This window comes from Sciurus carolinensis, unplaced genomic scaffold (assembly GCF_902686445.1).
Source record: "Sciurus carolinensis unplaced genomic scaffold, mSciCar1.2, whole genome shotgun sequence".
NCBI lineage: Eukaryota > Metazoa > Chordata > Mammalia > Rodentia > Sciuridae > Sciurus > Sciurus carolinensis.
This window is the reverse complement of record NW_025920152.1, coordinates 677,493-702,150: the sequence shown is the minus strand read 5'-3', so window position 1 is coordinate 702,150 and position 24,658 is coordinate 677,493. Positions and strand designations below refer to the sequence as shown.

The following is a 24,658-nucleotide window of genomic DNA, read 5'->3' as shown; positions in this document are numbered from 1 at the left end:
ACACACCTCACCACAGTGCCCTGTGCCCGGACAACGTGCCAGCCCCAGGTGATGAGCTGCAAATGAGTGGGCCGGCCAGCGCCTCTCATTTCCACCAGCACCATGGGTAAAGGCTGTGGCGACAGGCAGTTAAGTTCTGAGCTCTGAAAATGCAGACATAAGGGGGACATGGCCGAGGAAGCTGCCTGGCAATGCAAATGAGACCCAGCTGGAGCGCGGAGTGTCGGGAAGGTCTCTCCCGAGATCTACACCAGCAGAGAACAGCCTCATTCACCAAGCTAACCAGCCAATGTCGCCAGACTGCTAGCACTGTCGGTGGAAGAGAGGGACCCGGTGGCCCCTGGGGACGTCTCTGCAGAGCCCGACCAAAGGGGACGAACGGTTGGTCCTGGAGACCCGCTGTGTGCCTGGCCTTTGGAATGTGGGTTGTGGGAATTAGAAGGGGTGTCGTGTGGATCCCCATGAGGAGCCTCATGAGGAGACTGAGGCACAGGGTGGAGCCGGGACTCGCTCAAGTACAGGCGGCGAGGGACGTGGTGCAGCGCCCTGCGTCATTGGAGGCCCGACGTGGACACCTGGGTTTGGTCAGCTTCTCCACACCAGCTCTGGTCTGCGTGGCCATCAGTCTGTCCTGAGGGTCCTGCACCCCACCCACGGCCACTGACCTTCCCCTGGGCGGGCTTTCAATGTCACCAAGGCCGCAGGGGCTCAGTGCCTGCAGGAGCAGGAAGGCCTGGGCAGACCCAGCATAGCCAGGCAGCCGGGACGAGGACACCCAGCTCTGGTCGGCATGGCCCCCAGAGTCTGGCCCCATGGCAGCTGGAACTGCAGGTCAGTGACAGGTGTCAGCAGTCAGAAGGTGGTCCTGCCCATTCCTCCTGGTTCTGAGATGAACTGGGTCACAGACGCCCAACCAAGCGCCTGTGTCTGGAGCCACGATGCCACACAGAGGCCCCGCTGAGTTCTGTGTGCCCTCTTTGGCCGCATCTGGCCGGGCGGATGTGAGACTCAGGCAGTGCCACGCTCCCAAGGTCAGGCCAGACTTGAGAGCAGGGCCTGCCCTGCGTCAAGGCTGCCCAGGGCCCCGCGGCCCTGCCCAGCCTGGCCTCCCTCGCCCTTGCGTCCCCAGAGGTCCTTCTGACCACCCAGGCTTGTCTCCACACCCTGCCCACGGCACACAGCCTTCATCCACTGGGGACTGCTTCCAGAACCCCCTCTGCCCAGTGTTACCTGGGCTCTGGTTTATCCTTTACTGAGAGTTCCTTTAAACTCCCTTTTCTTCAACCTCGTGATTTTAAAAGAACACTTGGAACCAGCGCTACACACACAATGCACTTCAGCATAAATAAAAAAAACAGAAAGGAAAGAAGCAGGTGGTGATAAACTGTAGCCTATGGACCAAATCTAGACCACTACTTGTTTTTGTAAATAAAGTTTTATTGGAACACAGTCCCCCCCAAATAAAGGAAAGAGAAAAGAGAGGAACTCCATACAGTGAGCTCAGCAATGGTGTTACATTCCAACCAGTTGGAGTTTGACAAGGCTCTGTCTCCTGGCCTCTGCTCTCTCTCTGTTCAAATAGAGCCAAGCTAACAAATGCCTACCTGACCCTGGGACACCTGGCTGTGCCCAGCTGAAACAAATTTGTCAATGACCTCCCAAAACTATTCTTCCAGCTTTATTCCTAACAGTGCCAAAGGCCAAAATGGAAACCATCCAAATGTCCAGCTACAGTATGATGGAGAATAAACAGAGATATGTTTAATTGAGGGAATATTAGAAATGAAAAAGAATGACCTGTGAACCGAGTACAGCCAAGATGAACCTCACAGAAACAACAGAAAGCAAGAGAAGCAAATTCAAAATGTGTGCATTTGTCCACCTGTGGATGAACAGGTAAATAAAATGCAATGTATTCACCCAGTAGACTATTATTCAGCCATAAAAAGGAAAGACTATGGAATCACGGGTGGATGAACTTTGAAAATATTATGCTAAGTGAAATAAACCAGACACAAAAGACCACAGATTGCATAAATTCAAAAGCACGAAACATTCAGAATAGCTAAATCCATAAAGACAGAAAGCAGATGAGTGCTGTCAGGGACTGGAGAGGGCAGGGGACTTTGGGAGTGATAGGAAGAATACAAGATTTGTTTTGTAGGTGATGAAATATTCTAAAATCAACTCTGGTGCATTTCTCCAGTATCGTGAACATACTAAAAGCCACTGAACTTTAAATGGATGAAGTATGTGGAGTGCAAGTCATATCTCAATAAAGCCCAGTGAATACTATCCAGTTCCACTAAAGTGAAGTTCAAGAACAGGCAGAAGGACTCTTGGGGGCCAGCAGTGGGAGGGACGGGCAGGCGTGGAAAGGGCTGGGCACACCCCGCTTCTCCCAGCGGCTACGTGAAAATCTTTGCACTACCCGCATAAGAGGTGTGCATCACCGCCGGTGTTGGAGATGGGGCGGCTGCAGGTGGAGCCCTTCTCCTTGACGGGGCTGGTGGCCGAGAGCTGGGAGGGACTAACTTCCTGACCCTGCAGCTTAGCACTGGTTAATGCTGTCCCCTGAGCAGCAGGGACAGGGGCCCTGCCTCTGACCAGAAGATCAGCTGGGAGCAATCCTGGAGGCTGTTATCAAGGTTCCCATTTCGCAGTGAGGAAACTGTGGCCTGTGGAGTCCTCAGGACTGCTAGGTCCCTGGTACAGCCGGGCCGGGGTTGGCCGGCCTCAGCCCTGAGATTCTGCCATGCGTTTTTCTGAAGCCAAGACACCCCTAAAGTCCTGCCAGGGTGTCACCGAGCTCTTCCCAGGGAGGAAAGCTCGCTACCCCTACAGGGGACTTGTTCCACCACTGGACACTGTGGTCCCCCAGCCACCTTGAGCCTGGGCCCTGGTGCCTTCTGGTGGTCACTCTTGTTGCCATGGCCTCTGGACTAACTCTAACAGCTGGACAGAGGGAGGTCACCTCACCTCCCCCCAACACACACACACCCAGCAGATGCCCCTGGCCTGCCTGCATCCAGGGTCCTCCACCCGAAGGACATGGTCCCAAGGCTCAGGGTCACCTGCCGCCTCCCTGGGTCTATATCCCATGGCGTCCAGAGAAGGAGGCACAGTCTTGTCCGCTGCTTGCTGGGATCGGACACCTCCTGGGTCTGCAAAGAGTCACTGTCCCCTTCGGCGCCTCAACCTCCTGATCAGGAAAAGGAGGGTCACCGTGGCAGCGCTCCGTGGTGGATGGCGAGGGGCCACCAGGATCTTGGCACAGTGGCGTTGCTGTTGGTGGCAAGACCAGCGTGTCTAACCAGCCCATCTGCGGGTCTGTGACCGCACCTGGGCAAGCCGGGCACTAAGGCTCTTTGTAAACTGCAGGCACTCAATAAGTGCAGGTGCTTCTTGAGCAGACAAAGGTGCAGAATCTCCAAAGCCTTAGACTTCTGCGTTTCCAGTGTCGCCTCCTCTTGCCCAGCCTGTCCCCCATGCTCTGCTCCATGATTCTCCCCCCAGGGAGGTCCCCCATATCCCTGTCTCCCGTATCCCCCAGACTAGTGCCCACCCCACGGGTTCTGGGGCTGCGTCTCGGCTGCCACGGGGGGTTTTCGGGAACAGCTGCCAGCAGCCGAGATGCAGTCGCTGCCTGGAGAGTAATTAGTAGATAATTAATACTCACGGCACAGAGCCACGACTTCTGGGCTCCTCCACCACACAACCGGGCCTCCAGCCCTCCTCTGGCCAAAGATCCCTGACCCTCAGTACAGGAATCCCTGGGGCAGTAGGCAGGTCCTGGACACAAGGGCCATGGCTTGGTGGTCGGGGTCTGTCCTTGGGGGGCTCTGCCTACAAACAGTTGTTGGAGCTGGGGAGCCCAGGAGGCCTGAGGCTGAACACACATGTCATCAGCTGGTCACAGGGGGCAGCAGGGCCAGGGTGCAAGGTGGACGCAGCCCTTCCTCACACCTGAGGCCAGTTGACCTTTGGTGGTTGCCATGGTGATGGTCGTCCCCAGCAGCTGGGCAAGGATGTTGCCTCAGCATCTGTCATGAGCTTGCGTGAGAAGCACCGCCTGGCCCCCATCCACCCGTGCTCCATCTGTGAGGCCAGCCACCTTGCCTCCCTGAGTTGCCACACTGGGCACCTGCTGCATGTGCCGCCAGGCTGGGGTCGCAACTCTGGTCCGCCCCAGGAGCCCATCAACCTTCCCAGAGCCTCAGTCTCCAGGTTTATAAAATGGGCTCGCCATGCCCCGGGCGGCGCTGAACGTGGCTCAAATGCTCGATTCTCCCAGATGGGGGGGGCTACCAGTTTACAAGTTAGGTGGCTTCTCCTTCCATCGTGTGCATTCACATCATCTCCTGAGTGCCTACTGGATACTGACACTGCGCTCCACTGGTGACGCACATTCCTTTGGCTCCATCCTGTCCGCCTCGCATCTTGGCCTGTTTAATTTCCCTGCTGTTCATGCGAATTTGGCCTCAGCCTCCCCACTGGGTGGACGGAGAAACCAAGGCTGTGAAGGTCAAGCCCCTGGATCCTGAGGTCTCCCCCTGCAGACTGCTCCAGCTCCTTCCGGGTTGCCTCCTGTTTGCCACAGACCTGGATCAGAGCCTGGATCTACTGTGTCCTTGCTGGGTTACCTGAGCCAAGGACACCTCTTCACAGTGCCTTGGCTCCCCAACCTGGGATGCCTCCGGGGCCGCTCTCCGTCAGTGTGCAGGTGAACTGCCCCTGCATGCAGTGTTTGGTTTGGGAAACCTCCCCTAACAGCAGCTCTTATTTTCACTGTTGTTATCGTTATTATTTCTCCATCTGTGGGACTTGGACACTGTAGGGTCCTGGTCTCTGGCATTCTGGGGTTTGAGCTGGCATGTGTGGCCGGGGACCTGCCCCTGGAGGGAGGTGGTGGCAGGAGGTCTGCGGTTCTGGATTCTCAGTCTGCCTCCTAATCACCCACCTGCTCCACCATGCAGCATTAGGCTGGGTGTGGGAGCTTGGAGGAGGCTGGGAGGGGGCTCCCTTCCTGGGAGGTTGCCTTCTGTCACTAGACAAACACACACGTAGCACCCACACTCGCTCAGAAATGGAGCGAGGTGTTAAATACAAGAAAGTGGCAGAGGCTGAGGGGCGAGGGCGCCTCCCTGGCCTTCCCTAGGCCCAGCTGGCTGTTGCTCAGGAAGCCACTCATGTTCTCTGGCGCCTGTGGCCACAGCCTGTGCCCTCCCAGCAAGCTGCAGGAAGCAACCAGAGGTTCCTGTGGGCTGCACTGCCTGCCTGGAATCTGCTGCTGCCCCTCTGGAGCATGGTAAGTGACCTCCCCAGGTGTGGTGGGGGCTCCGATCCCTAGGGGCCTCTCTAGGTGCAGGACTGTCTTCTTCCCATCCCCAGCTTCTCAAGCACAGCTCCTGCCCCCACTACCCAGGGTCCTCACGGTACAACCTTGGGAGAAACAGGCTGTGCCCACCCCACTCTGCCACTTAGATGCTGTGTGACCCTGGAAAAATCTCTTCACCTCTCTGAGACTTCTCTCTGTTAAATGGCACTGTCCGAGGGTCAATGGTGTCAATGAGGATGGCCATGGTTTTGACTGTGGAATCTTGCACAAGGGACCTGAGTCTCACTTTCCAAATCTGACCAACGAAGATAGTCACACCCCTTCCCTTGAGGGTGGTAAGATAAAGAAATGGGGAGCCGGTCCTGCTGGATTCATTTTATTCAGTGATAATAATTGGCGCTGCCATTTGGGAACACCTGTACTGACTTAGGCCTGTGTTATCCAAGAGGTATTTTTGTGGCTATTTGAACTGAAATGAAATAAAATGTAAAAAGTCAGTTGCCTGATTTTAGTTTCTCTATTGCAAGTGCTCAATGGCCTTGTGTGGCTAGTTGCCATGATGCTGGGAAGGTGAGAAACTTTAAATCATTCCAGAAAGTTCTTATGGATGGCACTGGGTTCCGCCATGTGTCTCAGACTTGATGTGCCTAAGATTCCCTGGAGAGGGGGTTCGATGCAGATCTGGGTTTGGAAGACCTGCAGTGGAGCCCACAGCTCTGCGTTTCTGAGTATCTTCCAAGTCTAGGGACCACACTCTGAGTAGCATCAGTCTAGGTGATGCTGTTTTGGGTTTCATAGGCAGAGCTCTCTTGGAAAAGGTGACACTCACACAGGGATGGGAGGCTGAGGATGGAGGATGAAGACCTGAGGACTCCTTAGCGGGTTCAAGTTCTAGCACTAACCTGATACCCCTGGGAAGCCTTAGTGTCCCCGCATAGAAAATGGGCATGACTCCCACCTGCTCCCCACCTCCCTGGGCTGGTGTGAGGAGCGCAAGTGTGGGCAGGGGGCATGTTCGTGATGACCTGGGTCCTGCCAGGCAAGGGGAGGGGGCCTGGCCCAGTGGCCCCCATGGTGGGGCTCCCATGTTGCCATGGAAACAGCCCCAGGGATGCTCTTCATGGGGGTCACTGCCCTCCTTCCTCTGAGGACGGGACGGACTTCTGTCTTCCTGCTCCTGGGTGGCAGAAAGGGGGACCCGAGGCTTGTCCCAGAGGAGCCCAGTTCCCCTGGCTCAGAGCCACAGTGTGCAGCAGGGCCACCCAGGGTGCAGGCAGTGCTTGGTGCTGCTCTGGGATCGAACAAAGGCCATGGCACTGGGTCAATTCCAACACCATTGTCATTAAGCCCACCTCCCAGAGACCAGGACCTGGGCCCAGGGAGCTGATGTCACTTCCCCAAAGCCACAACCCAGGCGGCCGAAGAGCTGGGCTGGGTCCCAGCCTGTCACCGCCACAGACTGGTTCCTAGTCCCAGGCTGAGGGCTGATCCTCCTCTCAGGACCCCAACTGGGCTCCCAGTTGTGCAAGCAGAGGGGACCCCCAGGGAAACCCGTGTGCACACCTGACACATGCATGTGCATGTACACACACACAAACACACAGTGCCCTCCACCCAAACGGTAACCTCGTGGGCTGCCCAGCCCCCTTTCTAGGTCCCTTCCCATCCAGGAAAGCCAAACCAGCCGAGGAGGAAGGGGGTCTCACAGAAGGGACCCTGTGTCCCTGCTGCCACCAGGGCCACCACTGTGGCTGGGAGGGTTCTGTCGTGCTGATGCTCGGAGGCCTTCTCTCAGCAGAGCCTCCGCCACAGGCCTCTCTGGAAAGGGGAAGAAGCGTGTTCCATCATGTCCCGTCTGCTGGGCAGAGGAGCCAGGGGGAGGTCGTGGGTGGGAGGGGGTCCAGGCCTGTCTCCCGTGGGGCGCCCATGCGCTGCATGTGACAGAGGTGTGGCCACGTGCGAGCATGTTGGAGGTTGTGTGTGCATTGTGAGCGAGTGTGCAGGAGCGTGTGTGGGCCTGTGGGAAGTCCCCTGTGTGTTGTCTGTGCTGAGCTGCAGAGCAGCCTGAGACCCTCGCCAGCCCCTGTGCACGCTCTGGGTGAGTGCACCAGGTGAGGCAGCCACTGCCAACCCGCCGGGCCCCTTGGCCTCAGGACCTGTCTCTTCCCAGTCCGCCTTTCCCTGCCTGGGTCCCCTTCTCTCTGCGGTACTCCCCAGCTGATCTCATGGTCTGAGTGGACCCCAGAGTTAACAAAAGTAAACACAAAGGACACTGAGGGGTCTCTGAAGGGCCACTTGCCATCCTCAGCCCCTTAGCCTACAAACTCATGATGTCCCCCTGCAGCCTGGGGAGGTGGGCCCTGTGATGACCTCCCCTGGGGACAGGGCACCGGGTCTGGTCCAGAGCTGAGTCCCTCAACTTTCACATTCGGGGCTGCAGACTCATTCCCAGTGGGCCAGAGGCTCAGTCTCCAGGCTTCGTGGCCAGTTCTGTCACGGCCATGGGCTCTGCTGCTGTGGAGACAGAGCAGCCGAGATGAAAACCCAGGCCCTTCTCTCCAACCGCAGCTGCCCACTCTCATCTTACCCACAGAGCGATGGATGGCAGATCTGGACCCCAGAGAGGGTGTTCTGGTGGGAGAGAGCCACTCGCTGACCATTAATTTTGTATGTATTGCCATGTGCCCAGCTCCATGTGGGCCAGAGAAAACCATGGGCAAGATGAAACCCCTCTTTTCTTCTCTTCTTTCTTCCTTTCTTGTACTTAGGATTGAACCCAGGGCACTTTACCACTGAGCTACATCCCCAGCCCTTTTTATTTTTTTTATTTTTAGGTAGGTTCTCTCCCACTAAGTTGCTGAGACTGGCCTCCACTTGTGATCCTCCTGCCTCAGCCTCCCAAGTTGCTGGGATTATAGGCATGCACCACTGCATGGACCAGAACCTGCATCTCCATCTGAGGTCTGTCAACGGTCAGCAGCAAGGGGGCCAGGTGCCTCATTCCAGGGCACAAGCACAGGGGCCCTTATTTCCAAGAGAGGGGCAGGGAGTTGGGGAAGGGGACAGAAGGACATAGGAGAGGGTGACAGTGGGAAGGCCAAGGTTAGGGAAGGTGCAGAGGCAGCAGGGACAGGGGAGAGGCTGGCAGCTTGAGGACCTGCTCCTGATGAGGCATGAGTGGGGTGGGGCCTCGAGGTCTCCCATGCAGATTCCTCTGTGGGCAGTGGGGGCCCTGGAGGCATGAAACCCACAGGAAGCCCCTCTCCTTGCCTCTGTCTCCAGGCCTTGGCTGGGGACCCCTGACCTTGACCTCGCCCAGTGTGGTGAGCTTGTCATTTAGCTGCTGGCCCGTGGCGCTCCCTCTCACTGACACGCACTGTCTGTGCCTTGGTGGCTCTGCTCACTCCCAGGAGGCCACTCTGGCACCGTGCCTGGCCCTGCACTGGCTGAGGCCTCCTGGATCTTTGGTCTGCCCCTTTCTGCTCTTGTCCCAGAGCTGATGACACCTGTTCCTGCAGGGCCGTCCCACTGTTAGCGGCTCTGTGTGAATCAGCCAGGCGCCTGCTCCACCCAGCCTAGCTCCAGGCCCGTCACCCTTACTCGTGGCTCCGGCCCACAGAGCTGGCACATAGTAGGTGCTCACTTCACCAACATGGAATGAAGGACTTGACCCCTCTCACTGCAAGGAGAGGACACTCCTGCTGGAAAGTTTGCAGGAAGGAGGGGGGAGAATATAGGCCCTCACCACCTGCAGGTTTCATACAGGGACACAGACCATAGTGAGAGGCAGGGGCATGGATGGAATGGCTGTTGGACTTTCTTCTTGAGTTCAGAGCATCCATGAGTGGGACATGAGGCCCCTTGAGGGAGTCTCATGTGGTCCTGGGGGTGAGGCAGGGCCTCAGGGCAGTCTAGGAAGTGGGTGCTGAAAGGTCACAGGGGACTTCTGATCCTGGCCTAGGGCTGGACCTTCATCCTGGCTCTAAAGTGAGCCCTGAATGTTGCTCCAGAATGAGCCTGTCCCTGTTACAGTCTGAGCCCTGATCCCAGTTATAGTCTGAGCCCAGATCTCAGTCACAGCTGGACACTCTGACACTTGATACAGTCTAAGCCCTCAGTAGTCATAGATTAAACCATTAGGACCTGAACCCTGATCCCATTTAGACTGATCCTTCACCATAATCCCAGACTAAGCCCCAACTATTGACAAAGATTGAGTCCTGACCCCAGTCACATTCTGTACACCAACCCTTGGTACAGCCTAAGCCCTCAGTAGTCATAGATTAAACCATTATGTCCTGAGCCCTGATCCCAGTTACAGACTGATCCTTCACCATAGTCCCAGATTGAGTCCTGAACCCAGTCACATACTGAAGACTGACCCTTGTTGCCAAGCAAGCCCTACCCATGGTACAGGCTGAGCCCAGAACCTAATCCCACACTAAAGACCAACTCTGCTATAGACTGAGCCTTGACCCTGGTCCAGCCCTAGACTGAGCCCCGACCCAGCTCCCTTGCCCCCAGGTTGGCCTGCCAGCTCTTAAAGTTCCTCTGTGCACACAGCAGCCCTTCTGGCCCCACGAGTCTGTGTGGTGGCCACAGGGTAGGACTGCCCTCCTCCTGCCTTGTTGCTGTGGCCAGTGAGCTGTGGGCAGGGAAGCCGGGCATGCCAGGTGGAAGTCCTACCTGCAGTGTGACTCTCCACCCTGCCTCCTGCCAGAGTAACCAGGGATATTCCCTAGGGTGGGGCCTCCATCCGCCTGATGCCCTGAGCCAGGAGAGTAGCCCTGAGCAACCACACTGGACACAGCCTGGCCAGACGGGAGCCTTCGCCCACTTCTCGGGCACTGAGATCGGGGGCTGCTATCCCTCCGCACAGCCTGACCAATACATCCAGAAACATTCTCTTCTTGAAGGCAGCCACCCTGGGTTCTGCCCCTTCCTGAGCATGATCAGGAGGGCCCAGGACCTGGAGCCAGGGAGGGTGCCAGCCAACCATGCCCAGGCCAGGCCCATGGGGGGCACTGCACTAACGCTGGGGCTGGAGCTGGGAACCCCACCTCTGCCTCGGCCTTGCAGGAAAGTCTCATCACCCCCCACAATGAGGGGTCCTGAAGAACCCTGACCCATCCCCAGGATGGGCAGTGAACTTGCCACCACGGTGCCTGCAGTGGAATATGAGACGGACCCTGCCCATGAGGGTCTCCCTTCCAGGTTTCTCATGAGATCAGGCTGGTCCCACCCTCTGCGGGCACAGGTCCCACCCACCGCCATTCCTATGTTTCCCCACTCGGCCAGGCGGTGGTCCCTGCGTGGTCGTCATTGTGCCTGCTAATCTTTGCCGAGAGCTCTTGCTGGGCGCTAGGTCAGCGCCTTCCACGCCTCCACCCCTTACAGGACCGAGGTCAGCTCTGCCCCCTCTTCCTCCCAGGCTCCCCCGCCGTCCTCCCCATCCCACCCCTTCCTCCCTGTCATTCATTCAACTGCAGCCCCCAGGGTGGTTGGGGACAGGTGCTCCAGACAGGGAATGTCGGCTTCAAATCCCAGCCTCAACCTCTACTAACCAGTGTGTGACCCTGGACAGGTTCACACACTCTCTCTGCTCTGGTTTCTGTGGCTGTAAAATGGGAAACAGAGTCCTGCCTGCCGAGGATTGGTGCAGAGAGGCAGAGATGCTTCCAGTCATGTGCGGTACAGAGTGAGCCATCAGTGATGCCCCCATGGTTATTCAGAGGGCCAGGGGCTTAACCTTCAGGTCTTGAGTTTCTGGTGGGCCAACCTCCAGGTTTCAGAGATGGGAAAAACAGGTAAATAATGACAGTGGACATAGGAACGTCACTGTATGCAAGGTCAAAATTCAGTCCTCTCAAAATCCTCATGAAATGTACACTAATTTTATCATTTTGTAGATGAGCGAATTGAGACACAGAGAGGTTAAGTGACTTGTCTGAGGTCACACAGCTCATAGTGGGTGATTGAGCACACATACTAACTAACAGGCACCACAGGCAAAGAGGTGACCCATAATGCACAGGGCTGAACCTGCGAGCAATGAGGGCCAGCTGGCCACTGCCTGGCCCCCTCAGCAGGCCCAGCTTCCTTGCCTCTGTTTCATCCAGTAACATATATTATTAATGGTAACAATCATTGTAATTGCTTATCGATCTCTCTGGGTGCTCCCAGCACTCCACCCAGCCCTGAATTTGGGTCATCGACCAGCAAATTCACAAATATGTCTCCAGCAGTACACTGCATACAGCTGGTGCCCAACAGAGATCCAGTCACATGACCAAGTGCACAGTCGGCCACATCCAGATGCACACACTGGTCCAGCCGGTGCCTGACACATGGTCAGCTGGCAGCTGCACAACGTCCCTCTCTGACCCAGAGGAACTTATCACTTGCTTCATTTTTTCAGCATTTGCCCCGGATCAAGAAAGTGCTCTTGTGGAATGTAAGCGAGATCAAAGGAAGATGTCATCTCTGTGCCCCAGGGTCACTGGGGACAGTGCTTCTCAACCCTGAGCATGCAAGTCCTGGCATCTTGCTAAACTGTGGATTCCAGTTAAGTAGGGCTGGGGCCCAGCCTCTGCACTGTTTTAATTTCCATTTTTGTCTTGGTCCTGGGATTGTACCCAGGGGTTCTCTATCATGGAGCTACATCCCAGTCCCTTTATATCTTTTATTTTGTGACAGCATCTCACTAAACAGCTAAGGTTGGTCTTGAACTTGCCATCCTCCTGCCTCAGCCTCCCAAGTACCTGGGATGACAGGCATGCACCACCACGCCCAGCAGGCCACATTTTGGAAGAGCTCTGGCAGATGCTGAGGCTGTGGGTCTGCAGTGATGCCCTGAGTGGCAGGATCTTGTTAAGGACTAACAACATTCACCTGCAACATAAGTAAGGGTCACGAGGGGCAGCGGGAGAGAGGTGGGAAACAGCACAGGTTTTGGAGTTCGGGGGTTTGGCCCTATATTTTGCTGACTTTAGGCGAGTGGTGTCATGTCTCTGAGCCTCAGTTTCTCTGTCTTTGGAAAACATGGATAATGTTACCTATTGCAATGTTTCTTTGGGGTGGCTTTAATGAGATAATGGATGTGAAAACTTCCTGCACAACTGGAGGTACTTCCAACTCTCTCCTTCCTTCCTTCCCACCTTCCCTCCCTCCCTCCCTCCCTCCTTTTTCCCCTCCTCTCTTGCTTCTATCTGTCCCTCCCTACAGTTTTGTTCAGCACATGTCACTTAAAACCATTAAAATCGTTTGAATCTGGTCACTTTTTAAGGGGACCATGATGGTGGGGTGGCCAGAGGAGACTTGGGGTGCTTCTGAAAGGCAGGTCTGCTCAGGGCGTTGTCATTGGAGACAGGGCAGAGGCTGAGGAGTCTGCACCCCGCCAATCTCAGAACTCACCTATAGCAGGCACGGACTTGGATGACCCTCAGCTGCCAGTTGCCACCCCATCCAGCATTCCTGATGCCCTGCTTTACTACTGGGGCTCTTTCTCCAAGGGATGCCACCAGCTGGGGCATCGCCTGGTGGCCACCTGAGGACGGGAGGTGGAGAGGGGTTTCCCAACTGCAGCGACCCACAGAGGGGGACTCTGAGGGTCTTCAGGGTCCCCTGGGATGGAGCCCCGGCTTCCCAGGCCAGTAACTGCTCTTTAACACCTTTCCTCCTTCCCCTTCCTCCCGAGAAAACCACCTGCTCCCAGCACCCTGCATCAGGTCTGCTCTGGGGGCACCTGATCAGCTAATCTGGCCAGGGCTTGCTGTCCTTGGTGCTGATTAACAAGGTGTGCCTCTCTCTCCCTCTTCCTCTCCTCTCTTTCCCTCTCTCCCTCCCTCCCTCTCCCTCGCCCTCTCTCTCCTTTACTCTCTCTTCCTCTCCCTCCCTCTCCTCCACAGCTCTCTTGTTTCTATTGTTGTTTTGCATGGAATGTTCCCACGCTGCCTACCTCCATGCACAGAAGGGCTCACATCTGCCTCCCATTCCACAGAGGCGCAGACTGAGGCCTGGAACAGGTAGGCTCCTTTAGGGGTTCATTCAACCAGAATATGTTGGGGACTCAGGTCAGGCACCGCATTGGGCACAGCCATGGATGGGGCTCCATGGCTCCCCCAGCATTTGGTGGACCTCACTGGGCATCAGGACCCCTCTGGGAGCTTGTTCAAGTGCAGATTCCTCCCCTAGAGAAGGGGATTCAGCAGGTGCGGTTCAGGAGGCCAGAAGCCTGCATATCAAAAACAAGCCCCAAAGAACCACAGGTGGTTTTGGGTCAAGGGGTGCTCCCTGGAAACACCTCGAGAAGCACCAGCTCAGAAGACTGGCTTTGGGCTTGGCAGAGGACGTGTAGGACTAGCTGTTTCTGGGCACTGTTGCCCTGCCCTCCGGGGCTCCTGGCCACCCTCCAGCAGGCCCAAGCCTCTGGCATCCCAGCTGCCAAACAGAGGCCACCCAGAAACTGCCTTCCTCCAGGAGCTGAATCAGGCAGGGACGGGTCAACCAGAGTTGACACTCTAGCTTCCTCTCCCGTGGACAGCACTCTACAGTTTACAAAGTGCTTGCCATGGTTTGAAGTGGCACATGAAGGATGCTACGGAGCTCCTCATCCCCACAGCCGCTCCTTCTCCAGCCAAGGGATGAGTCCCAGGCACCCAGCCCAAGGGCCCCCCCCCATGAGCTGAGACCAGTGCCCACCTGCCCCACGTCCAAACCCCAAGTTTCTCTCATGAGGAGACCCCAGAGGACAAGGTGTAGCCCAGCAGTGCATCTAATCCCAGAGGACCAACCCTGCCACCCACAGAGGACTGTCCTAGCCCCAAGGGCCCCAGTGCCCATCCCACGGGACTTCCCCTTACCCAGGGCTTCCTGCCTTCTGGCACTTGGAGCAACATCTTTGTCACTAGATGAGGCCAGCTGTCTGCACATCCGCCCCACCAAGCCCCCCTCCACTTTTCAAAGAGCCCCTGTTCATGTAGCAACTCCAGCCAGCCCTGACTTTCCCCCGACAACCTGTATCCTGAGTATCTTTCCTGAGTCACAGAAGCAGAACCAGATGGTCCCGGAGGTCAAGTCACCTGCCTGAGCTCATATCTGCTAAGCCAATGTGACAGACCTGGGTCCAGATCTTCCTAAGTCCTGCACCAGCACACTGTGTGGCTGGGCTGTGGTCTCTGTGCTGTCCTTGAAGCCTGGAGCCTGCCCACAGTCCTCAGGTGAGCAGAGACATGGGCAGGCCTGTCCCCAGAGCAGAGGGAAGGGCTGTGTCTCACTATTCAGACCACCACCTGGTGGAGCCCACCTGTGGGAGTTTGGGAACCTGTCATTGCAGAAGGCTGTAGCAAGGACCTGCACAGGAAAACAGGGGCGAGGGAAGGGAGGAGGGAAAGAGGTGGAAAGAGACAGAGAGAGACCCAGAGACAGACAGGACAGAGGGAGAAGTGGCTGACCCAAGAGCCCTTTGCAAAGCTCCTGCATTGGCAGTGTGGGAGATGAGAATGGCCTTCCTCCAACCTGCTGGGCTACGCTTAAGAGATGACTGGACAGTCCTAGAGATCAGGTGTGATCCAAGAGCAGCAAGACCATCCATGGCTCTGATCCCCTGTGTGACTCCAGCAAGCAAGTCCTGTGGGTCAGACAAGACTGCCATGTACTGATGGACCTTGGAATCTTTGCAGAAGTGCCAGGTGAGGGAGACGCAGGGAGGGAAGGGCCTGCTGGGAGGCCACACACTTGGGCAGTAGGATACTCTTCTGTAATTTGCACAAGAATGTTCTATGGGCTGATGATGGTCCCAGCTCAGGGCTGCGAGAGCCAGGTGACCAGCGACTGGTAGGGCTTCCCCTGGAGCCAGCAAGAGTCTGCAAAGAGAGACTCAGGGTCAGCCTTCTGAACAACAGGGGAGCCTGACCTCACCCCAGGGAAGGAATGCAGACCACCAGAGTAGGGACTGGCTGCCATGTTTTCTATCAAGACAAGCCCCTATTGCCAGGTGAGTGCTGGTTTTGTTTGTTGGTTAGATTTTCTTCTTTCATAGTGAGACTTGCCTTGTTTCCATTTTGTTGGGGATGATGTTTTAAACTGGTTTTATTTACATTCGAGACTTTCTTTTGGAGGTTCGAAGTATAGTAAAGTGAGCCCTTCCCCACCCCTCTGGCTGCTTAAAATCCTCCATTAATCCATCCATCCATCCTTCTGTCTATCCTCATCCATTCATCCATTCATCCAAGTATCCCTAAATCCATTACCCATCCCTTTATATATCTATCCTTTATCCATCCAACATCCATCCATCCATAGTCCATCCATCCATCATCCATCCATTCACCAATTCATCCATCCATCAATTCATCCACCCATCCATTCACCCACCCACCCACCTATCCATCCATCTGTCCATCCATCCATCCATCCATCCATCCATCCATCCATCCATCCATGCATCGGTCCATCTATTCATCCACCCACCCATCCATTCACCCACCCATCTATCCACCCACCTATCCATTCATCCATCTGTCTGTCTGTCCATCCATCCATCCATCCATTCATCACCCATATACCCATTCATCCATCCACCCATCCATCCACTCATCAATCCTTCCATCCATTCATCCACACATCCATCCATCCACCCATCCATCCACCCATCAATCCTTCCATCCATTCATCCACACATCCATCCATCCACCCACCTATCCACCCACCCATCTATCCTTCCATCCATCCATCCACCCATCTATCCATCCATCCATTCATCTACACACCCATCCATCCACCCATCCATCCACCCATCAATCCTTCCATCCATTCATCCACACACCCATCCATCCACCCATCCATCCACCCATCAATCCTTCCATCCATTCATCCACACATCCATCCATCCATCCACCTATCCATCCACCCATCTATCCTTCCATCCATCCATCCACCCATCTATCCATCCATCCATTCATCCACACACCCATCCAACAAAGGCAGTCATTCAGTCATTGACTCAACACAAATACCAACTGAGCACCCCACTGTGTGCCAGGCCCCCTCTTGGCACCAGGGATCCAGTCTACACTATGCAGGTCAGATCCCTGCCCATAAGGGGCTGGCATTCCAGCACAGACAGACAGACCACTGACAGGCCAACATCATCCATGCCAGCAACCAGAGCACGTTGCCTTGTGGGGCTGGGGAGGGATGTCTGACTCTTGGCACCCACAGGGTCAGGAAGGCCTCTCCCAGGGAGGACTCAGACCCACGACCCACATTACAAGCGGGACACTCTTCCATGCAGACAATCAGTTGTGCTTGGATGACAATGTGGTGCATCAGCGTCATCAGCATTAAAGTCCTGTGGTTGTTTTTTTTTTTTTTTTAAACCTGGAGATAGTCACAGCCAGGCTGATGTCAGTTGGCAAGGTTAGTCTTTCAAGGTGGCAGGAGGCACCTGGCCTTTGGTAACTATCTTGAGTTGACATCAGAAGCCATTTGTCCATCTTCTCGATGACCACAACAACCTCTACTTGAGGGGTGGAGTGAGGTGCCAAGGGAGGGTCAAGGGGATCACTTCTGTTAGCCCTTCCTCTGCTGCTGTCACTTCTAATCCTTTCTTCCAAGCATCCAGTCACATGGTGCTTGGATTTCTGGGCAACAGTTCTGGCTCCATCATCTATAAGCTGTGTGGCCTTGGGCAAGTAACGTTGCCTCTCTGAGCCCCAATTTCCTCATTTGAAATGGAAACTTCCCTGTGTCCTTGATTCTAAAATACCTCTATCCCCCACCAGGTCCCTGTGTGTTTTAATGATTCAGACATAGGATTCATAATCAGTTCTTCTCACACTACAGGGTGCACAACAGACCCCCTGGGGAGGGGGAGCTAGTTAAAATGCAGATCCCTGTTTGGCATGTCTGCACTTCCACCGTGATCTCAGGTGACCACGTGACTGCACTAGTCCAAGGACCACCCTCGAAGTAGCAGGAAAGCTGCTGACTTAACCCATTTCATGTGGCTGTTATCAAATCAAGGGGAAAAATCCCCTGTGGATGGAATTTTTAAGTTCAGGAAATACATTAACCCTGTGTTTCATTTTATCCCCCGCCTCCGTAATCCCATAAAAATGTTTGTAAAGTGCCCAGCACATGGGCTGGCCCATGGAAAACATTAATAGATGTTGGCTGGCTCCTTTGGAAACCTCCAGAGCCAGTGCGGGATGTGAAGGCAGATGCTGGAGCTTGTATTTTCCTTTTACCTTTGTAGTTATCTTTGAATAATCAATGTGCAAACAATATAATGGAATGAATTACATTTAATTGTATGCAAATGGCTCTTGAACACCTTAGTAAGTATGCCAAGGCAATTATAAATAATTTTTTTCTTAGTAATATAAAAATAATACAAAGTGTTGCCATATCTAGGGTTCACTGGAAAAGAGCCATAGTGCCATCCTGGGAGACCACCTCTCTAAAAGTTCACACTTCAATTGTGAAAATTCTAAAGTATACTAGTTTCAGAATATATAGTCAAGCAGAAGGTTATGTGGGTTAAAAGTATTTATTCTTGAAACTTGGCAGGATCTTACCTTTCAGTCATTGCACAACCCCTATTATTTTCACTACACTTAGGTATGCAGCAGACTTTCAAGTAAAATTCAGGTTCTAGTATTTTCAAGCTCATTACCTTTAGAATAATAAATACTATCTCTTCAGGAGAGCCAATTCAGACACGGATATAGTTAGCAACCTAACAGAATGGCGAAATTTTTTATAACATCCTAAACGTTGCAATGAAGCGTTATCCTACATATGCAACCTTATGTAGAGAAAATTTTAGATCTGAGAATATTCCAGAGGAAATCAGCCTCAGACATATTCTTCATGTGAAAGTTTACAAGGCACTCCCCTCTCCCAAGAAACCATCAGATCGTGGATTGGTTTTTAGGCAACAAATAAAAAGAATAAGCATCTAAGTTCCTACTTCAGTTATTTAAAAAATAGAATTTACAAATACAACATAGATAGACCTGAATATTTTGTTTATATAACAAGAGATTAACTGAAAGAAGCATATAATCAAATACTTTTTCTCATAGGTAAAGTGTGTATTGCATAAATATATGAAAAAATATTATTTATAGTCAGTTTTATAACTAGAATTCGAATTTGGCTAATAAATCTTAATTTTATAAGTGTATTGATTTTGAAATACAACATGAAAGAGTCAGTATTGTCGGATGTACAATTGAATTATTATAACAGAAATAACAACAATGAACAGAGAAAGAGGATTCTGATAGAAAATTCCTTTTGTTATCAGTATATAGAAACACCTGAGTGTATTTCAGATTATTTTCATTCAAAGGCTATCAGAATTCACTGCTAAGAATATTAAATAGCTTCTGGAAAAATCAGCAACACTCAGGCAGCTGTAGCATTTACTTGGTCTCATAGAGTAATTTGCTAGAGAATAAAGCAGAACTCAGAGTATTGCAAGTTTTAAGAATAAATTTTTATCCCATTTTATTGAAGCTAGCCTCTTCACAACTTCTGATTTTTATGGGACTTGGAAGTGAGAGGATGGGAGGAAGTGGACAGGGAGTGGGTATGGAGGAGGGCATGACAGATCATGGTGACAGCCAGGGATATACATCAGCTCACACTGAGTTCAGCAAACCCATTCAGCCTCACTTCATAAGGAATCTCTGACCCTTCACAGCCAGAAGCCAACTTAAATGTCAATGTTTTTAAAGCTTTGGCATCATCAACAATCTGCTCTAAGTTAGGAGCCCCTATAACTACATCAGGACTATCAACCAGGCCAGCAGAAAAGAGCTCCTGTGATATACCATTGACCATATCTCTTCTTTGAGGAAACTCAAATAAATATTATTAAGTCCCTTCCTGGAGTGTCTCAATCTTAAAACATGGTTCACAGCACAAGAAGCATCTCTGTAGTCTTCACTCACATTGTGTTGACCCCAAGATTTGTGAACAGAGGATGACTCTATTTGCTGGGGGATGCTGCTGATATTCACCAATACCTCTGGATTTTCTTAGTTTTTATGACTTTTCTTGACAAGTAGCTGTTTTCCCCTCTTCACTTTTCTTGTCCACCTTGTTGTCACTCCACTCCCAGTTCCTACCTTTAGTTTTATGGAGGTGTCCACTTGACAACGGAACTACTCTTACCTTCTTGGCTCTTTGGGCTATGTCTGGCAGGTAAGCAGACTCTCAATCAGGTACTCTCTGCTGTTGGATTTCTGGAAGTGTTTGTATTTTGAAAGTTCTGTTGCTGTAAGCCTTTTGCAAGACACAGTGAAAGTAATTTTCTAAGGATTTGCTGTAATTTTTCATCATTTATCTTCTACTTGGGTTTCTAAAGTGGGTGCATAATTTTGCAAAGTCAGCAATAACACTTTCATGGAAGGGTATTTGTGATAAGGTGCTGCTCTTGATACTATTACAATGGTGTAATTCCCAAACTCCACATGTCAATCTTGAAGTCATAGCCTCTTACGAGTTTCATGACTTCAGGTGCCATCCAACAAGGCATGCCAAGACATTTTTCTTACTTTATTACTTGTAATATCACCCCCTGTTGCTGAGAATGCACTTACCTCCAAATCTGCTATTTGTGCCAAACCATCCTCACCCAGAGGAATATTACCAATTTCAAATCCCTGTGAATGTGACCATTTCTGTGTAGATAGTCTAAACCTTCTAAAACCTCTTTAAGAATTACTGCATCTTCCAGAACTCTGTTCTTGAGCTGTCTTTGGTTGACAATGTATCTGATGACATCTAACATTGAGCCTTCACTTATCAATTTCATGACCAGCCAAAGTTCATCTTTTACTCCAAAAGAGGTGTAATAGGTCACTACATTGGGATGGCTGCACTGACCCATGGCTTGAATTTCTTTTAATGATTCCTTCATACTTGTCTGTCATTTTTCTGCATAACTTTTCTGATAACTTTATTGCTACACATTCTTGCCTGGGCTTGCACAGGGTAGGCTGAATCACTGTAGTAAGTCTACTGTCCATAAATTTCTGCAGCTTATATGCACCACTCTAGATGGGTCAGCCAACTGTCTGTGCTGCCAGGGCCTGGGCCTGGATCAGCTGGGACTGAGGCAGGCACTGCTGTCATAGTCAGAGGAGCCTCTTGCTTGCTGTCCCATGGGCCACCTCCTAGGGAAGCTGGATATGCATAGGCAAGCTGCTGGGCTCCAGTGTGATGCTGCCAGAGGAGAGCAGGACAGCAGAAACCTTTTACTTGAAACTTCCCTTGCCTCAACACAGACACCTCTTGGCCACCACACACCCTCCCTGCCTGAAACTGCCAAAGAATTATTGATCATTCTAATTGACATGTGCAATAAAATTCTATAAACCAAAGAGTAAGAAAACAGGTCATTCTCAATTCAAAAAAGGAGAGCTATTAGGTTTCAATACAAAAGTTAAGATATTGGAAGTTTTCTTTGTATAGGAAATTATCAATTCAGGAAAAATTAGCTATAAATGTTGAGGAGTGATGTTATTCCATAAGAAGGGAAATTATCACCTTAGTTCTGTCCACTAATTAAAATACATATGCATTTCAATAAGATTTGTTTTACTACTTTTAAGGCAACTTCATGAATAATCAAATATATGCAGGAAACAACTTGCATGAAAACAAAACAAAACCAGATATGTAATAAATTCAATTTCAAGGATACTAAAAACATGCAATAGGAAACAGAAAAAGAAGATTTTGAATCCATCCAATTTATTGACTCTTGATTTTACTTTTTGCATTTTAGGGATCTTGTTAAGGAAGTCAGGTCCTAAGCTGACATGGTGAAGATTTGGGTCTACTTTCTTCTATTAGGTTCAGGGTCTCTGTTCTAGTGCCTAAGTCTTTGATCAACTTTGAGTTGATTTTTCTGCTGGGTGAGAAATGAGGTTTATTTTCATTTTGCTACATATGAATTTCCAGTTTTCCCCAGATAGTTGAAGAGGCTATCTTTTCTCCAATGTATATTTTTTGCACATTTGTCTAGTAAGAAATAATCATATATGTGAGAAAATAATTACAACATGCACCTCAGATAAAGCATGAAACTGCAGTATATATAAAGAACTTAGAAAACTTAACACCCCCCCCCAAAAAAACCCAATCAATTAAATGGGCTAAGGAATGGAAAAGACACTTCAGAGAAGAAGAAATATAATTGAATAACAAACATATGAAAAAAGTGTTCATCATCTTTAGCAATTAAGGAAATTCAAATCAAAACTATTCTGAGATTTCATCACACATCTGTCAGAATGGTAATTATGAAGAATGTAAGCAATAATAGGTGTTGTTGAGCATGTGGGAAAAATGGTACAATCATACATTTCTGTTGGGGCAGCAAATTGGTGCAACCACTCTGGAAAGCAGTATGGAGATTCGTCAGAAAACTTGGAATGGAACCACCATTTGACCCAGTTTTTCCACTCCTTAGTTTATACCCAAATGACTTAAAATCAATATACTACAGGAAAACAGACACATTAATGTTTATAGCAACTCAACTCACAGTAGCTAAACTATGAAACCAAACTAGATGCCTTCCAACAGATAAATGGATAAAGAAAATGTGATAAAGAAACAATGGAATATTATTCAGCCTTAAATAAGAATGAAATCATGTCAGTTGCAGGCGAGTGGATGGAGCTGGAGAATATCATGCTAAGCTAAATAAGCCAATCCCAAACAAACAAAAACTGAATATTTTCTCTGATATACAGATAATGATTCATAATGGGGGTGGTAGGGAATAACAGAGGAACTTTGAATGGTGCAGAGAGGAATGAGGGGAAGAGGAGGGATGTGGGGAACAGGACAGTGGAATGAGATAGCCATTAATACCCTCTACACACATATGATTACACTATGGATGTGAATCTGCACCATGTATAGCTACAGGTTGGAGTGGTTGTGCTCCCTTTGGGTACAATGTGTCAAAATGCATTCTACTGTCATGTATAACTAATTAAAATAAGTTGAAAAAATTCAGGAAACAAAATATAAAATTATGGGAAATTAAAAAACCTTACACTCTAAGTGTAATACTGTTTTACATAATAAAAATATACTCTTTATAGCATCATTGAGTTTTTCTATACTTTCAAGTTATATGCTACCAAAAAAACAAAAAAGGAACAGAAAAATTAAAACATATTAATATCCCAAGACATGTTTTAATCATACAAAAACGTGATACTTTGTAATGGTAATTTTAGAGAAAAAAACGTAGTACCCAAAAAAGGAAAACTTAAATAAAGGTGTATTTATTTAGATAAAGTTACCAATGCAATGGAAGCCAAACAAAACATGTAAGTATTTATTTCTCAAACTTATTGTTTCACACAGTTGTCTGTAGCAAGTAGTTACCTATATTTCATATATTAAATTAAATGTAGATAAAATATCAGAGAATATTTTGCTGAGGAGGTTACACTTGTATTTCAAAATACCTGTCTGTTAAGTTCTCTGTGCGTTCTTTCTGAGAGGTAATATTTAAGAAAAGAAAAAGAAGAAAGAATAGTGAATTAATAAGAATCAGAGCCAAAATTAACACATTTGAATAAAGCAGTATGGTGGAATAGGTAATGCATGTATATGAATATTAAATCATATTATGTAAATTTTGAAATAAAAAAATACATAAATATAAGATGCATGTATGATTATACCACATGTAAAGTGTAAAGTGAATGTTATATTACAAATGTATAAGTGAAAATAATAAATATTAATATAAGATATTTAAATTTATAAAAAATATATTCAACATATTATATTGTATATTTTATACTGCTAAAAATTATACATAAGTTCCTACTGAACCATATGAAAATAAAATTAGTTATTTGTAACAAATAATTTTCTAGAAAAGCTGAAAATTCTGAGAGTTGATGACAAAACATTTGGAAATATTATCATTCAGTATAATGAGAAAATGCATAGAAAGTTTAAAAGAACAGCCCATAACCAAAATACCATTCCACTTTATTCAAATAATTATTTGAAAGATAATTATAAATCATTTAATAATATTTTAAACATATACAAAGAAATGTTTATAATTCGAAGATAACTTAGACTCCATAAAACCCCCAAAATAAACACAAGTCTTAGAAATCCTACTGAGAAATATTCTGAGCACCTTGGCTAGGAGGAATTCTTGACCTTCTTTTCGATGTCTGTTTTTCTTTCTGTGTTCCATTGCATTCTCTGCTGCCTCTGCTACATCTGCCTGAAGTACTAGATTTACTGATTCTGACATGTCTTAAAGAACCAGTGGTCTCTCTGACCATAATGCAGTGCACTCTGTCCCCAAATCCATAAGTTGCAAACAAGAGATTGGATTAAAAAAATGTGGAGATAAGTGCTCTATTTGAGGTGCATGTGGTACGGATACTCTCCCATTCTGTGGGCTCTCTCTTCACATTCTTTACAGTAGGAAGTTGAATCTATTTGGAAAACTGTAGATGAGTGGCATGAAAGGTATCAGAAAAGTTGAGGGAGCATGGAATTGCTGAGTTTTAGATGCACTATTTTTAAGAGGGCATTTTTGGAAAACAGTACAAAATTAATGCAAATTGGTGTGATATTTTTAATGAAAAATTTTGCTAAGCTGTGAAGATCAGCTTTTATAAAGTAGCTGGAATGTCTTTCCCACTTGATTTGGATTCACATTCCTTTTGCTTTTTAGAATGATTCACTTTTGGTTTTTCATCTTAGAAATAAATTTAAAGGTGCATTCTATCCATTTTAAGCTGCTTTTATTTGCTTTTCACTTGACTCAGCAGATTCTTTGGGGGTTTTGCTTTGTTCTTTCAGAAAAAGCACTAAAGGCAGAAAATGAAAAAAATATTAATGTGTTCTTTTTGTTTCTGAACAGCTACCATGTTTACTACTACAATATATTTTGACTAATCAGTGCAATGTAATGAATCTTAAAGTTAATTGCGATCAATTGAGTCAATAAATCTTTTTCTTTCTTTCTCTTCTTTTTTTTTCAGTGTGGGAGGCTTTATTTCACTGTGGGGAGCCTGGACAGAGGGCGGCAGGTGGGGTTGGAAGGGCTGGTGGTCAGTGGGCCTGGGTGGGGGCGGGCTGCCCCAGGCCTACTGAGGAGGAGAGACTGAGGCCTGGCCTGAGCCGGACCCGGGTGGGGGCGGGTTGGGGAAGGGTGAGAGCTGGGTGGAGGAACAAGGGCTCCTCCTCTGGGCTGCACCCCACTTTCCTCCTAGGGGGCCTCAGTCCCTCCTGCTTCCTGGGCTTCAT

At 49.7% G+C, this 24,658-nt stretch overlaps 1 pseudogene; it reads right to left on the bottom strand.

Annotated features, from left to right (window-relative positions):
• Window positions 1–511: 511 nt before the first annotated feature.
• LOC124974522 (STE20/SPS1-related proline-alanine-rich protein kinase-like) lies at window positions 512–24,658 on the bottom strand (annotated as a pseudogene).